At 40.0% G+C, this 15760-nt stretch overlaps 1 protein-coding gene and 1 long non-coding RNA gene across 2 annotated transcripts in view; both read right to left on the bottom strand.

Annotated features, from left to right (window-relative positions):
* PLCL1 (phospholipase C like 1 (inactive)) overlaps positions 1–15760 on the bottom strand; it is a 301127-nt gene that overhangs the window by 114434 nt on the left and 170933 nt on the right. The window lies entirely within an intron of this gene.
* On the bottom strand, positions 4786–7441 carry LOC118500033. The gene is made up of 2 exons (XR_004902559.1): positions 5059–7441; positions 4786–4999 (listed from the first exon to the last, which is right to left on the bottom strand). It is a non-coding gene; the product is annotated as an uncharacterized LOC118500033 (long non-coding RNA).

Genomic DNA, 15760 nt, shown 5'->3' on the forward strand with positions numbered 1-15760 from the left:
ATAATTCCTTCTCTCTGCTAAGTTGAAGAGCAGGACAAACCCTCCTAACAGATTCTGATTACAAGGTGTCTGAAGCAAAGGAACCACGGTCTGATCATCCACCACAGTCCCACAGAGAAGGTGGGAGACCATCGGCGGTCCCACTCCCATTCCTCCTGAAATCAGACACAGCTTAGAATTTTTTTTTACTGTTAAAATAAAAAGTCCTAGTGAGGTTAGGAAAATTTTTCATTACACTTAGCAACTGGCATTGTTAAGAAAATTACTAAACTCCTTCCAGGTTTTTTTATGTCTTCCAATTGTTAAATACATGCTGATACCAACGCACGATCTGAGGATCTGCCTTCAATCCGTGAAGGGCAAGTCACCGGCCAACACCTGGGCTCAGTTTCTCCCCGCGTGCCACAGGAACGGTAACTGCCCTCATCCACGGAGTCGTTCTCTCCCTCCAGCTCACTCTCTAAATCATTTATAACTATCAGAAGCTTAACCATTACATCCAACTTTCCAAAAATGTGTTCCATGAAAAATAGGCTTCATAAAGAGAGAATACTCTGTGAAAATCACGTTATATATCTCTGTCTTGAGAGTCACGTGTATATTAGTGATTAACAGCTCCAAGAAATCTTGCAGTAAAGAAAATTGTCTAAGCCACAATTTTTCAAATTTGTTGGCTCGTGGAACTCTGTCCCAGAAATATATTTTGTTCCCAAGAGGACACTGTGACAAATACCTCATGAATCTATGAAAGCAATATATACACCACCCACCCACCCGATGGCCTCTACCAAGACCTCAGACACAGTGTCCGGGAATCCTTTATGAAAAAAGACTTTAATGCAATAAGCTATATGTTAGATTATAAACCAAACCTATAAAGAGACACCAAATGACTCCATCACACGTCTGATAAACTCCACTTTCAGTTTGAACACATCTCTGGTCCCAGGGCTCTAAACAAGCCCTTAGACAGGTTATTAATCACGATTTTAAAAATGTATAATCTCACATGATTCAGGTTTTCAGAAAAGTCATAAATGATAAATACCACCCCCCAAACACTCATTTATCTGTGTTTTTAATGTTTATATAGTAGTTTTCCCAGGCCACTCAGGAAAAATGGGGGGGGGGGGGGGGGCAAGACCTTGGTGGCTCCAGTCAAATTACATGCAAAAGTCTGAGACTCCAGTGTTTTCCTCAGGGTTGTGTCAAAACTGAAAAAATGATATCCAAATTCACACATATGAAAAATAAATTAAATATTAGTCTGCAATGAGAAATATAACTACCAATGGGGTAGACATTTAGATAAGCTGATCAGCCAACTTCCTTTCCCAAGTAGGAATTTCCTATATGGGGCATCATCAAATATTAGTGTAAAAATATTTGACCACTTACTGTAGTAATTTTTAACCATTAATTGGTTTAAGATATGAAATTATAGTATATATATAATAAATAATTGTAATGCCTCAAGTATAAAAGAAAAAAGTTTATTTACCTTTGAAATTTCTATATAACAGAATAATGAATAGTGTGCATTTAAATAATTGTCTACTGTTAAATGAATAGTGCTGCTCAGGGAATACATATAAACTTGCTTAAAAATCTGTTTGGGGGTGTAACTTTGCAGAATACAGTTTATCATTTTGAACAACTATGATATACTGCCAGGAGCAAAGTTTTCCTCAGAGTTGACAAATCAATAAGCCAAATATGATTATGACATAAGATGGGTTTGTCTAAATCTTTATACTGTGTTCAAATGATGCCCAAAATCAACTTGGAAATCTTGGGGTTACATAGAGATTCAGAAAGAAGACATCTCTCTTTTTTTTTCCTCACTTTCATTCATTAAATAAGTGCTGAGGGTGTACTCTGTGGAAGATTCTTCCTAGGTTCCTTTATTCTGATGGGTAACCACAGTGCTGACAGAGCCCAGAAACACTCCACCCTAGGACCAAACACAGCTCCTGCAGGTTATTGAGACAAGGGCTCTGCCACCCTGCACGCTCAGCCAGCCTGGGTCTTCTCAGATATGAGCGTTTAAACCAGGCCCTCTGCTCCCAACACAGTTATAAGGCTGAATCCCATAAGATAACTCCGGACTGTCCCAGGAGGAAGCAGATGTTTAAAATTGGTCGGAATCTAAAGTCTTGGCCCCACGACTATTGTTCTTTATGAAGGTGAACTCCCACTGTGTTTTGCCAAATGGGCATCGCCCATCTCACTGTGGTTTTAATCATAATAAAACACATTATGCAACTTTAGTTATGCACAGACATTTTCCAATAATACAGCATGGTTTGTTTTCCTATTCACCATCGTGATTTTAAGAGCTGATTTAATACGGTGCCACTTTCTGTTCCCCCATCACCACTCCTGGACCAAAACCTGCGGAGGCACAGTGTGAAAAAGCACCACTCTCCAGGCTGTTCATGACTCCCTCTTTACAAGAAACTTTTAAAAGGACAGCCCAGAAGTTGAACATAAACATTGATTAAGCACTGATTTGGTACTGTGGACTCTGCCAGGTGCCATGGAAAGTAGAAAAGAAGCATGAACTATGTTTCCTGCTCTCAAGATTCTCACTACACTGTGGGGGAAAGGAGACTTACAGATGAAACAACATGCAAATTACCAGGCACTGAGCTTTGCAACCTCAAGGGCTTTCAGATTCGAGCCTTAGGTATCCAGCAGAACCAACGAAGTGCCAGACACTGTACAAGATGCCTTAGCTATGGCCATCTCCTTAATCCTCACACAGCCCTAGAAGGGAGGTTTTATTGTCTCCCATTTTAGAGCCAAGGAAGTTGTCAATCAAGGAAGTTAAATAACTTGCTCGGGTCACACAGCTAGAAGGAGTCACAGCTGGGACTTTAACGCAGAACTACCTATGACCCCAGGCCCTTTCCACCAGGCCACAGCCGCTGGTGCTCACAGTGGCACAGAGCGTTGCAGTTTATAAAAGGCTTTCTTAGAAGGGAGGCAGCCATATGGGGCTTAGAGCGAGCAGTATGAAAGAAAGCTCCAGGCTGAGAAAATGCTTAATGCTTTCAAGTTGGGAGAAAACAATATTCTCACACAAAACCCGTTTGCTTTTTGTGAACAGCACAAGTAACACTAGCGTGTAGATCTTTTACTCTTTTTTTCAGCTTATTCTCCTATTAATTGGCTGTTATCACCTTGACCCTGGAAGTGAAAGACTCCATTGATCAGCCAGAACTTCAAATGCACTGCTACCAACTGGAACCATTCATCCACCCCTCCCCAACAGCATCTGCCTCCCCAGTGAGCAGGCCATTCACGTTGCTATTTTACACATGATATTATACAGGGTATAGTAGCAATCTTTAAAGTAAAAAAAAAGTAATCCATATGTCAGAGTCATTGTACATTTCACATAAATGTTTTCCAACACATAAAGCCATTGTAATCTTGGAAAGACCATGTCAGGTAAAGTGATCAAATAAATTTACCTCCATATATACATATAAAATATTTTAATGTATCATTCCGAGAGTAGCTGCTCTCCCATAAGCAGTGATTTCAGGTGGGTACTCAAAAGCCTGGCTGCAATGTTTCAAACAGGCTGCAGCAACTTCATCGGCCTGGCACAGTGTGCGCCCTGTCATGCACAACCTGAATCACATGCTGTAATTATGTTTTCCTTTATTTGTTAACTTGGAACTGTCTGCCTTACCCGCTGGACTGTTCTATTCACCATTTGTATTACCAGTGTTTCAAACAGTATCCGGCCTGTCCAGGAATTATTTCTTGAGTGAATAAATCATTTCCACACCACAAAACACAGTCAATATATCTCTTAGTTGGTCAATTATTAGTTTAACAGCTAATAATTGACTACTTGCCATAACCAACAAGATTTACTAGATGTAAGCCAAGTATGCTTTGCTTTCTGATTTTTCAAGTGATTATTTAAATTGTGAAGAATTGGTGAAAAAATATGCCTTAGGAAATGTTTTATTTTGCTACGTAGCTACCATTTCCCACTCTCGTAAATACACCTTCTAGTGACATTTTTTACTCTGCTTTTACAGTCTTATTAAACTCCTCTTTGTGTCCCTAAAATGAATGATAGAGGTTAGGTAAGTAGATAAATAGATGAATTCCTACACATATTCGTGTGTGTGTGTGTGTGTGTAGAGAGAGAGAGACAAGAGCAGCAAGATGCCCAACATGTAGCCATAATTTCCCTGAGACTTTAGATTTGATGAAATAAAAGGAAAGTAATATATACATCTTGTCACCTTTTTTGCTGCCCTGTTTCCGGTGGTTTCATCATTTTATTTTCTTCTGAACCTCTGAGCTTGTAAGTGCCCAGAGTGAAGCAGACAACAAGTGCTGACACACCGAGACAAAACGACTCAGTGACTATACCAGGGAAAGCAATAAGGATAACTCTCCGGGCCTCAGCTACACACAGTTGCACAGGGTTCAAAAATCTTTGGGAGAAAAACAGTCCCTGTAATCAACAGAATTGATGGAATCAAAAGGAAAGCAATTTGCACCGGTAGACCACCTGTGTACAAGGACTATAAAACAATCATCACACTTATAGCTGGTATTAAGTGAATTTTTTACAAAGACTAACCTCTTTGTGCATTTGAACTGAGTCATGAATCTTTCATTTAAAATGAATTGGGCACTTGAGGAAATGTGAGAATTGTTTTTCAGGCATTGCAGATGCTCTCACATATTCTCTATTAAAAAATTCATACTATCTTATGATTCAGCACAAAATTTCCCACATGATAATAAAGATGGCATTAACTTAAAAATTACAAAAGAAGCTAATACCTTTGAGAGTTTATAATATGCCAGACATTGGGCTAATCACTGCCTTATACAAATGAGTACATTTAATTCCAGTCAAAACCCAGTAAATTGCGGTCCTTTCATTATGTCCATTTTATAGATGAGTAAACTGATCATTGGAAGAGTAACTTGACCAAGGACATACAGATGGTAAATGGAGCTATAAATTTACACAAGTAAACTTATGTTTACTTAAGTAAACTGTGTCTAAACTTACACAAGTTAGAATTTGAACTTAAACAGTCCTGCACTTGAGCCAGAGCTGAGCTCTTAATAAATAAATAATTAAACCCTAAGAATTTCCATTCCTCTGAAATAAATTTTTCTTTCAAACCCAAACTCTTCTACCGAAAATACCCAGAGAGTCATTAAGCCAGAGCATGTCCTCATAGGTAGCCCACCAGTTTGTGATTTTAGGCTGTACTGCTTCCTATAAAACAAAAAATTACTGTGTTAACCAACTGTCCATGTGAAATATGCTTTGAGATGCTTTTCTAGAAATGATGATCCATCAACATCTTTTGCCTAGTTCAGCCTGGGAGCAGAGATACACAACTTGAAACAGACCAGAGGATTTAGGGGCAAAGCCTGTGTCCAGGAAGAAAGCAGAATTCACTGCTTTACGGTCTCACATGCTGAACTAGCCACAAGTAACAATAAGAATCTCAAAAGAGATGTGAACTACTTGGGCTGAAAATTAGTACTCTGTTATGCCAAATCCCCACAGTATTCAACCTTAAGAAAGTTTAATCCTCACACAAAATATTGTTTTAATTTGGTTCAGCTATGTAAAATGACATTAAACCCACGTAAATGTCTAAATCTCCAACTGTGCTAGCTCATTCATGTTTAATAATAATTCAACTCACGCACACAGTCACAGCTTTCTTAGCCATTTACCTATAATTGGTCTAATCACTGCCCACATTTGCCTTAAATTCAGACCACCTATGGAATGCTTTCTCAGGTTTTCTTGGTCAATAGATTTTCAGTTAAGCAATGGTTGAATAAAACCACTGCCAGTATAATATTCATGAACGTGGTACGTAGACGTGGTTAGAGTCTCCAGATCATAAGATTTACTCAAAATGTGCCCTGAGTCAGTTCATGGGATTCAGCTGGAGATAAGGAACAACCTTCAAGAAAAGTACCAATCTTAACAAAATGCTCACAGGTAAAGGATGAGGAGGACAGTCTTGTTTAGTCTTAGCACTTACTGCCACAGATTGATTTCAACATTGTGGTATACAATCTAAAACCAGGCCCCAAAATTACTCAAGCAAATGCTGTGTAGTATATAAAAATTGGAAGAGTCCATGCAATGTAAATCAAAGTTAACTTTGTTTCTGGAGACAATAGCGAAGACTGGAGGTGGTCACCAACATTTCTACACCAACCTCAGGGTGAGATGGGGAAGCAGCAAACACTAAACAGTGAGCATTATGGTTTGCTATTGGAGATCCTGTCTGCCTCGGCTGCCGGGAGGCTTAGAAGTAAGCACTCATTATTGATATGAGTACCCATTTTCAATGAATAATTAGTGTAGATTTGGAAGGCATATTTATTTCCTTTTCCCTCAATAATTGTTTGACATTTTGTTTCTAATCGTGTATGTTTTTCATAAGAAGCCATGTCAGATTATTTTTGGAGGTTATCAGGGAGTGAGTTATAAATAAATTAGGATATATCAATAGTTGTGGAGGATGAGGAGTGGAATCTGAACTTTAAAACAACTGCCTGATGAAAACCATTATACAGACCTTTCATACATCCAGGTGCTAAACGTACTTTTTTAGGCGTTTGATGAAACTGGCATAAGTGACTCATAAAAGAAAGGGTTAACACAAAGGTTTCTTTTACTTTGAGAAACAGTGATATTTAATTACCATCTTTTCTTTGCATCATTTCAGTGAAACTTCACATCAGCGAGCTCTTTTTTTTGCCTATAACATTGTTAAGTTGATATTTTTAACGTGAGTATTGAATTACACAAATATGTTAGTTGTCACTGATGAGACTGACCATTCCAGCTACTCTGTGTGAGCTCTGGACCTCCGAAAGCACTTATAACTAATAGTTGGTAGGTCATCAGAACAGGACACAGACAAGTGAAGGGACTAAAACACTTTCTCATAAGATGTATAGGTTCCCAAGGAATTTTATTTCCTAACTGTGTGTAGTGTGGGCTGAGTGGTGACTCCCAAGGACATGAGTCCCCTGGAACCTGTGACTATTATCTTATGTGGTAATTTTTGCAGATGTGAATAAGTTAAGGATTTTAAGATAAAATCATCCCGATTGCCCTGGTGGGCCCTGAATGCCATCACAAGTAGCCTTATAAGAGAGGAGCGGAAAGGATAAGACACACTCAGCGAAAAGCAGACAATGTGAAGACAGAGGCAGAGACTGGAGTGACACCGACACAAGTCAGGGAAAGCCAGCAGCCACCAGTCGCTGGAAGAGGCAAAGGCAAGGGACGGAGTCCCCCCAGAGCCTCCACAAGGGAATGCAGCCCTGGGGGCACCTTGACCTTAGACCTATGGTTTCCAGAGCTGTGAATAATGTTGTTATTGTTTTTAAAAATTTTTTTAGAGATTTTATTTATTTACTTTTAGAGAGAGGGGAAGGGAGGGAGAAAGAGAGGGAAAGAAACATCCATGTGTGGTTGCCTCTCATTGGGTTGTCCACTGGGGACCTGGCCTGCAACCCAGGCATGTGCCCTGACTGGGAATTGAACCAGTAATCCATTGGTTTGCAGCCCGCACTCAATCCACTGAGCTACACCAGCCAGGGCAAAATGTTTGTTGTTTTAATTCAACAAGCTTGTATTAATTCATTACACAGCCTCAGGAAACTAATACACCGTGTGATTCCTTTGAATTATAATCTGTGCTATATGTGAAATATGCTAAATAACCAACCAGTTTCATGTATGAAAGTTTCAACAACACAGGTCTGAGGCCCATAGGGGCAACTCCAAAACTGATGTAGCCAGGTGAAGCAGGAAGAGCACTAGGGGTTTAACCTAGATATCTGGATTCCATACCAGGTTCTAATCAGCCAGGTAAGACAAGTCATTTCCCTTCTGTAAGCCTCATCCCAGAAATAAGAGCCCAACTGATCTTTAACACCACTTGCCAGCTTTGATGGCCTGTAATTCTCATTCAAATTGTCCTAACATTTAAAAATTTTTAAAAACTACTCACTTTAGGGCATTCACTAATTCTAATAATGTGTTGCATTTAAATTGTAAGGGTGTAAGTATTTGGTTCACAAAAGATTTTTATAGACAATCTTTCATCTGACACATCACCCCTCATATTGAAAGCCAAGTTTTTAAATTTCTATGTTTCTCTTTAGAAGAGCACATCATTATGCATATTATAGCTGCTTCTATGTGTCCTACTCAGATTCTGTGTGTGTGTTTTTTTTAACTCATTAACATCACCATCGATGTTTAGGAACACTTTAAAATTCTGCCACCCAAAGCAACCACTGTTTTCATGTGTGTAGATTACCCTCTCAGCCTTATCTCCACATATTGTTTCTCTTTCGTGGGATCTACACACTCTGAGCTGTTTAATCGACCTGGCAGAGCTATAGGGGTTCCCATCCCTCCCAGAGAGATCCTCCTAAGGAAACAGATGGCTTACGAAACTGGTGAGAGGCTTTGAGGCCACAGCTCAGTTTCAAGAAGGCAGATGAACAATCGCTGTGCAGGGCCTCGGCAGCAAGGGCAGCCCTCTGCTTCAGCGCTGCAAACGCCGTCATCAGCAACATGCTCCAGGCTCATTCTTGGAATCTGAGCACTGGAGAGACAGAAGCCAAGAGCAAGGAGTCTCTGCTACAAATCAGCTGGCTCCCCAGGATAGGGATCCTTCATCATGTTACTGCACACTCGCCAGAGGTTCCAGACTGTTGAGAAAATTATGCTTCTAAAAATATACGTGGCAGGAATAAGCTGAGAATAAATAAACACAAATATAAACATTGTATATCCAATGGTTTAAAATATGGGGAGTTCTCAAAGGATAATTCCCCAATTGTAGGGTATTTGGGACAAATGTATACTAACAGTTATTCTTCGTTTACTTGAAATTCAGATGTATGCATCTTATCTTCTCATGAACTGAACGTGGCAGCTCTACCCTCTGTTACCAAAATTTGATTTGCCTTCCAATACATATGTACACATGTGTACACACACGGACATACCTTTAATGGGAGAAAGGAGCTGCCCATCTTCATAACGTCAATGTTGTTATCACTCTTAACAATAATGATAATAATGCCCTGACTGGTGTGGCTCAGGTGGTTGGGCATCATCCTGCCAAGTAAAAGGTTGCCGGTTCCATTCCCTATCAGGGCGTATGTCTGGGTTTTGAGTTCGGTCCCCAGTCAGAGCACGTATATGAAAGGCAACTGATCAATGCTTCTCTGTCACGTTGATGTTTCTCTCCACCTCTCTCTCCCTTACCCTCTCTCTAAAAATAAATTTTTTAAATCTTTTAAACATAATGATGATAATAATTTCTGAATCATAATGTCACTGACTTTTCTAACGTTTTTTGTATCAGACACATCACCCTCACTTTGAACAACTCCTGTCCTCTGACCTTGCTTCTCCTGAAGGGGAGAAAGTGTTAAACTGCCTCTCTCTTCTCTCTGTTTCAAATATGCTTTTCCAGACACTCAGGAATCTTCTCTGAAAGAGTGAAGCATCCTTCAACTGCTGCCCCTAAGTGTCTTAATCAGCTCTCCTGTTTCAATCAGTATTTGTTAAGCAGCAATTACGTGAACATTCGGGCTGTGTCATCCAGATGTGGATGTTTCCATCTTATTAGAAAAGGGATGATATGAGTTGAGAAAATTTGCACCATTTGCCCAAGTGAAAAGAGGCCCTCAGTCCCCTGTCTCTTCGGTCACTGCTGTATGTGACAGCCCCCATTCCCAGCCACCAGCCTTGACTCTCCCTCTCCTCAGAGGATTTGTCTGGAGACTCCTTCTCTGCCTCCTTTGCCCAGCTGACCAGCGGCAGGCTTCCCTGACCACCTCCCTCACCTGTTACGCCCTCTCACACAAGGTATACCTTCCATCCCATGGTGCTGGCAGATGTTGGTGTGAGTGTTTAATGTCTGCCTTCCCCTCAATGCTGTCATCTTGTGGGCAGAACATCAGGACCTAGCTCAGTGTCTACCAAAAAGGAGGCAGTCAATAAGTATTCTGTAATGAAGAAATAAAAGAATGAAGAAAATAAAGGGCATTTGCTAGCACTGGCCTAGAGGGACTCTCAGGGTATAAATGAAGTGAAACCTCCATTTCAGGCCCTGAAAGAGAGCTTTCCTTCCCCACTGACAGAGTGGCTGTGTTCTGCTGAAGGTCCCACTGAACCCTGGTACAAGGAGGACATTTTAACCTTGAAATCTGGTGGTGAATATGCTACAATTTCCCCCTTTTTTTCACTTACTGCATGTGCAGAGATAGGGCGTGCGCTTCACCTGCACCCATCACTTAGCACTAGGAAGATCTTGAATGTGAAGTTCTGAGTTAACACACTTCGAGACAGGGGCATAAAGGAGGGAAGGCAGGGTGGGAAGGAAGGAAAATTTGTAAAAGAAAATAGTTTAAAATCTTACCTCCCTACCTTATCTTATCTGAATATTTCATTTTCACTAAGCTATCTTAAGGACCAAAGGCTAGAAAATGACTATTTCTAGATGTGTTAATGGCCTCATGATTTCTTTTCACATTCTACAGCAACAGCTAATTCAGAAGAAAGCACTTTTATGTTCAGTGGCTAAGCAGGATCTTTTTAAGAATTTGAAATTGGAAACAGAACTTAAATTTCAAATAATCAGTATAACATGGCAAATCTATTATTTCTCAAGAAATCTCTTACACAAAAGGATGCAGAAGATGCTTATGCTGGCAACAGTGCTACAAGTTTAGATTTTCTTGTATATGAGACTGAGACTAATATATGTGTAAAAACTTGGGTTTTAAATACTAGGGATTTTTTAAGAATCTATTTTTCTAGTATTTTAGGTTGGTTAACAATAAAAATTATAAAATTAGTCATCCATTCTTAAATTTATTATTTCAACATGACCACCTTAGATTTTATAAACAATACTAACTGTTAAATTCCTGTATATCTTTTAAGAGCCACAGAGATGCTTTAATCAAATAGATCATGGATTTAGTTGGACACACACTCTATGGATAAGTTACCCAGAGCCACTTATGAATTAGTATTGGAAGCAAGCCTAAACAGTACCAGTAGGATACATTCAATATAATAAAGACATTCAGTCAAAGAGTACTCTCAAATGACAAGTTCATTCAGAACATTTTAATCAGTTAAATGTTCCCTGGCATTGGTGCATGTGAAAGATCCATTTGGAAGGGAATGACTAACCTGCTAAACTTCCCTCTATCTCTTTTCGATCTTTCTTGAAAGCAAAAAAAAAAAAAGTGGGGGAGGAGTAATTTAAATAAACCAAGTGTTTAAAATCTGTTTTCACAAATTGCTAGCTACTGAGCAGAACAGTTCTAGAAATAGTCCCACCTTCTAGACTTGCTTTTTAAGAAATACTAAATATATTATATCGAAACTTTAAATAATGCTTAAAGTTTAATTTATTTATAGGAATACAGCAGTGAAATGACATCTTAGTTCCAATTTTTAACTACTCTGTTAGTTTAACAACATTAGAACAAGATATCTGGTTCTCTGCATGTGATATCGATAGCCTGGAGGAAGATCCCCTGCCCCTGGCAAGATGGCGACAGGAGGCAGCATCACACTGAGCATGAGCAAAGCTAGAGAGACAACTGGATTGGGGGGAAGGCTCTCCTACCCCCTTCTGATACTGACTGGGGGTGGGACCAGGGGAAAACAGTTACATGCACCTTAGAGGTCAAGATGGCAGCAGGGGGAGGTGCTGTCTCAAAGAAAGCACTCAGTCTAGCTTGGAAAAAAGAAAGGATTGGTTGTGGGGGTGGACCCTCCTGGAGCATGGGAAAGTTTGGGCTAAGAAAATCACCAGGTCTGGCCCACATGAGAAACAAACATATACCCAGAGGAAGGAAGGAAGGAATTTTCTTGCCCACCTCACGAATGAACTGGCCCATGTGGTTGAGGGACTTGGAAGCCACATGGCCAATGGCAGCACCAGTAACACTCACAGGTTAGAGGATAGAGACTGAGGCCTGCATGGATGACCACTCAGTAGCTGCCTGTGGCTCTCGAGGGACAGACAGTACTTGGAATGGGAGAAGGAACCCCTCTGGGCGCTGCCTTTGGTTTTGATCTGAGGGTGGCTGGGATTTCCCCTGGGTTTCTAGAGGGAATGAGCTTTTGACACAAGAGTCTGCCCTTCTCCCAGATTGTGTAGCATTTGAACAAACACCTCTTTCCTTTCTCACCAACCTCTGCCTCTGGAATTTGCCTACTGGTAGCAATGGGCAGCTGAACGCCCACTTTGGTCCCACAACACATTCACTGACTAATATTACTCACTTTTCACAAAAGCATCACATGCATTAATTAGACCACAGACTAGGTTAAGTTGTTTTTAATGGATTCTCTATAGAGGATCTCCACTTGTGTGCCTGTGTTAGAAAGAGATCTTGAAGTCAGCAGAAGCCCAATCTTTTTCAACCACAATACTCTGCAGTGGCTTTACTTCCACTTCAGAAGTCCTGCAGAAATATTCGTGTAGGTCTGTAGAAAGAATGTAACCTAGGGATTTATTGGCATAGGTCATATATATTCTCCTGCAAACCACTTAGATAATGACAGAGTGAGCCTTACCTAAAAATATTAAGCATACATTGGGCCAGGAAATACACCAGGGGAAATTATCTGTAATACCAGAAGGCAGAACAGGTAAAATAGGCTCTATATCCTGAGAGTCTGAAAGCTAAAAGCAAGAGTATAAGTTTTGCCTATCATTTCCCACATTATGGTTAAACCTACTGAATCAATGGAGAATTCCAGAAAGTAGCGCCAAGATGTAGCAGTTTCAGGAATAAATGGTTTTCGTGCCTGAGTTCCACAAAGAGCACCTCTACTAATACATTTTGCCCATTAAGTACAGAGCTGTTTAGACTGGTTCCCTCTGCCCTCCATACTGGATTCCATCCTTAACAACACTAGTTAACAAGCATAGGCTAGGTTAGCACAAAATGGCAAGTCCCACTCCTTGTTTTATAAGCTATAAAGATCCACAAAAACATTAGTAAGTCTTAGCAGAGATCTAAACTAAGATATTTATTATACAAAGAAAGATCTCATGTTCTTAGTTCAAAATAATGGTTGCAAATATTTTCTTATGACATTCTTATGATCCTATGTAATTCATCTAGCATCTAATATAAACAAAGGGTATTTATCAACCCCTGAATCTAAACAGCTAGCTGATACATGCACCTGCACCCTGGGAACTGATGAGAGCAGGTAGCATTCAGAAGGTGACTGGCTTATGAATAGTACAAAGTTCAGATAGAAGGCTGGAAATCCTAACAATTGATTGCACAGAATAGCTCCCCTTTGGTAAAGGTGATAATCACATGTTACAAAGCTCATGGCAGGGGAGCAACCGACCAGAACAGATGGCCAATCAGAATGGATGCCGGCTCACAGCAGTACTTATGGTAACTTCCTGCTGAACCAGGCCCAGAGAGGATGGACTGCCCTCAGGAGACCAACATACCTTATAGGAAGAAGCAAACCCAAGAGCAGAACACTCAAGATCCCACAGCCCAGCCCCTGTGCATTTTAATGACCTTTCTAAAGCTACACAACTCAGCTTTTTCTAATTCATGTGCATATGACTCTTTACCATAATAAACCCCTGCCAATAAGCTAAGCTCATGGAAATGAAGCTGTGTCACGCACTTTAAGAACATAACTAAAATAGGATATCAACAGAAGAAAAAAACATATACCCATTTTTCACATGGTTCAAACTGTATTTTTGCAAAATTGTATTTTGAATTTAACGCAATTTTACAAATCTTAAAATATATTCTATTTATGGGAATGTACATTGGTACAATTGCTTTGAAAACATATTTGTCAGTTATCTGTTAAAATCAAACATATGAGTATGTATACCCAGTCACCCAGCAATTTCACTCCAAGATACATTCACACCAAATATGCATATATATGTTCTCAAAAGACATGGGTAAGAATGATTATGGTAGCACTATTCATAAAAGCCAAAAATCAGAAACAACTTACCACCATGCCCTAAAGCGGGCGGGATGCAAACATTGTGGTATATTCATACTATAGAACGCCCTGGAACCATGAGAATGAACAAACAAACTCTCACAACTTGAACAAAACAGATCAACCTCTCAACCATAATAGGAGCTAAAGGAGCCAGAAATGAAAAAGAACATTTTGTGTAATTCTGTTAAGTTCCAAAGTAGGAAAACCTAGTAGTCTATCACGTTAGAAGTCAGGATAATTACCTTTGTGGTGAGGTGGTGACTGGGAAAGAGTGCCACAGGGTCTAGATGGTTCTTTCTATAATCTGGGTTCTGGGTGACAGGGGTGTGTTTACTTTGTGAAAATTCATAAGGTTGTATGCGAATGATGTGCACATGTTAAACTTCAGTAGAAAGCTTACATTAAAATACCTAAGTAGGCCCTGGCTGGCATAGCTCAGTGGATTGAGTGCAGGCTGCGAACCAAAGTGTCGCAGGTTCAATTCCCAGTCAGGGTACATGCCTGGGTTGCAGGCCATGACCCCCAGCAACTGCACATTGATGTTTCTCTCTCTCTTTCTCCTTCCCTTCCCTCTCTAAAAATAAATAAATAAAATCTTAAAAAAAATACCTAAATAGACTTTAAATAAAGCCTTCCATAGGTGTAACAGCGGAGCAGACATGCTTCACGGTTTACCATGCCCTTCCCCCTCCAGTCTCCATGACAGTCGCAATCCGGTGTGGTGGGCAGGGAGTGCACCATTATCCCTAACTCACAGATGCCGTAGAAAGGAAATAAGCATCACATTCTATGTAGGTCACCTCATTTTGTCCCGTAAACAATTCTATAAGGAAGTTATTATTCCCCTATGAGTTGGTCACACAGTAAACAGGAAAACCTGGATTCAACCCATACCATTCTATTTTCAAAGCCCAAGATTTACTTATAACTCTGCTGGGCCTAAAGGAAACTTAAGGCTCTAAAAAGTTAATTAGATACGTTCATTGCTAAATTATTACCAGCCCGTACTTCTTTTTTTAAACATTTTTTATTGTTGTTCAAGTTCAGTTTTCTGTCTTTTCCCCCACCTCTTCCCACCACCCCAGCCCTCCCTACCTCCCCCCACCACGTTTCCACCCTCCCCCTTGTTATTGCCCATGTGTCCTTTATAATTGTTCCTGCAAACCCTTCACCCTTTTCCCATATAATTCCCTCCCTTCTCCCCTCTGGTCACTACTTCTAACCCTCAGTCCAAAGGTCCTTTAAGAACAAAATTGACTCAGCCTTATGCACCATCCATCATGCCTGATCTCAGTTACCCCTTATGGTGGGTGTTAGAGGCATCTTTATTACAGGGCTCTCTAGCAGTAAGTCAGTGAAAAGATGCATATAGCACTTAGCTCCTGCTTCTATATTTGTATAGCACGGTGCCAGGCATATAGTAAGCTATCAACAAATAAATTATCATGATTATTCATATTATAATAAGATAAAATTCATAAATCAACCCTAGGCTCCAGGAGAGAAGAAACCACATATTTTTTTTCACTACTATGAACAGATTATGTGCCTAGCTCAGTGCCCAGTACATAACAGAAGGTCAATAAATATTTTCAAATGAATAACCAAAAGAACACTCAGATCTCATCAATATGAGCTTAAAAGAAAAAATTTCAATGGTTTTATTTAATAAAAGTC

This window comes from Phyllostomus discolor, chromosome 4 (assembly GCF_004126475.2).
Source record: "Phyllostomus discolor isolate MPI-MPIP mPhyDis1 chromosome 4, mPhyDis1.pri.v3, whole genome shotgun sequence".
In the NCBI taxonomy this organism is placed as follows: Eukaryota; Metazoa; Chordata; class Mammalia; order Chiroptera; family Phyllostomidae; genus Phyllostomus; species Phyllostomus discolor.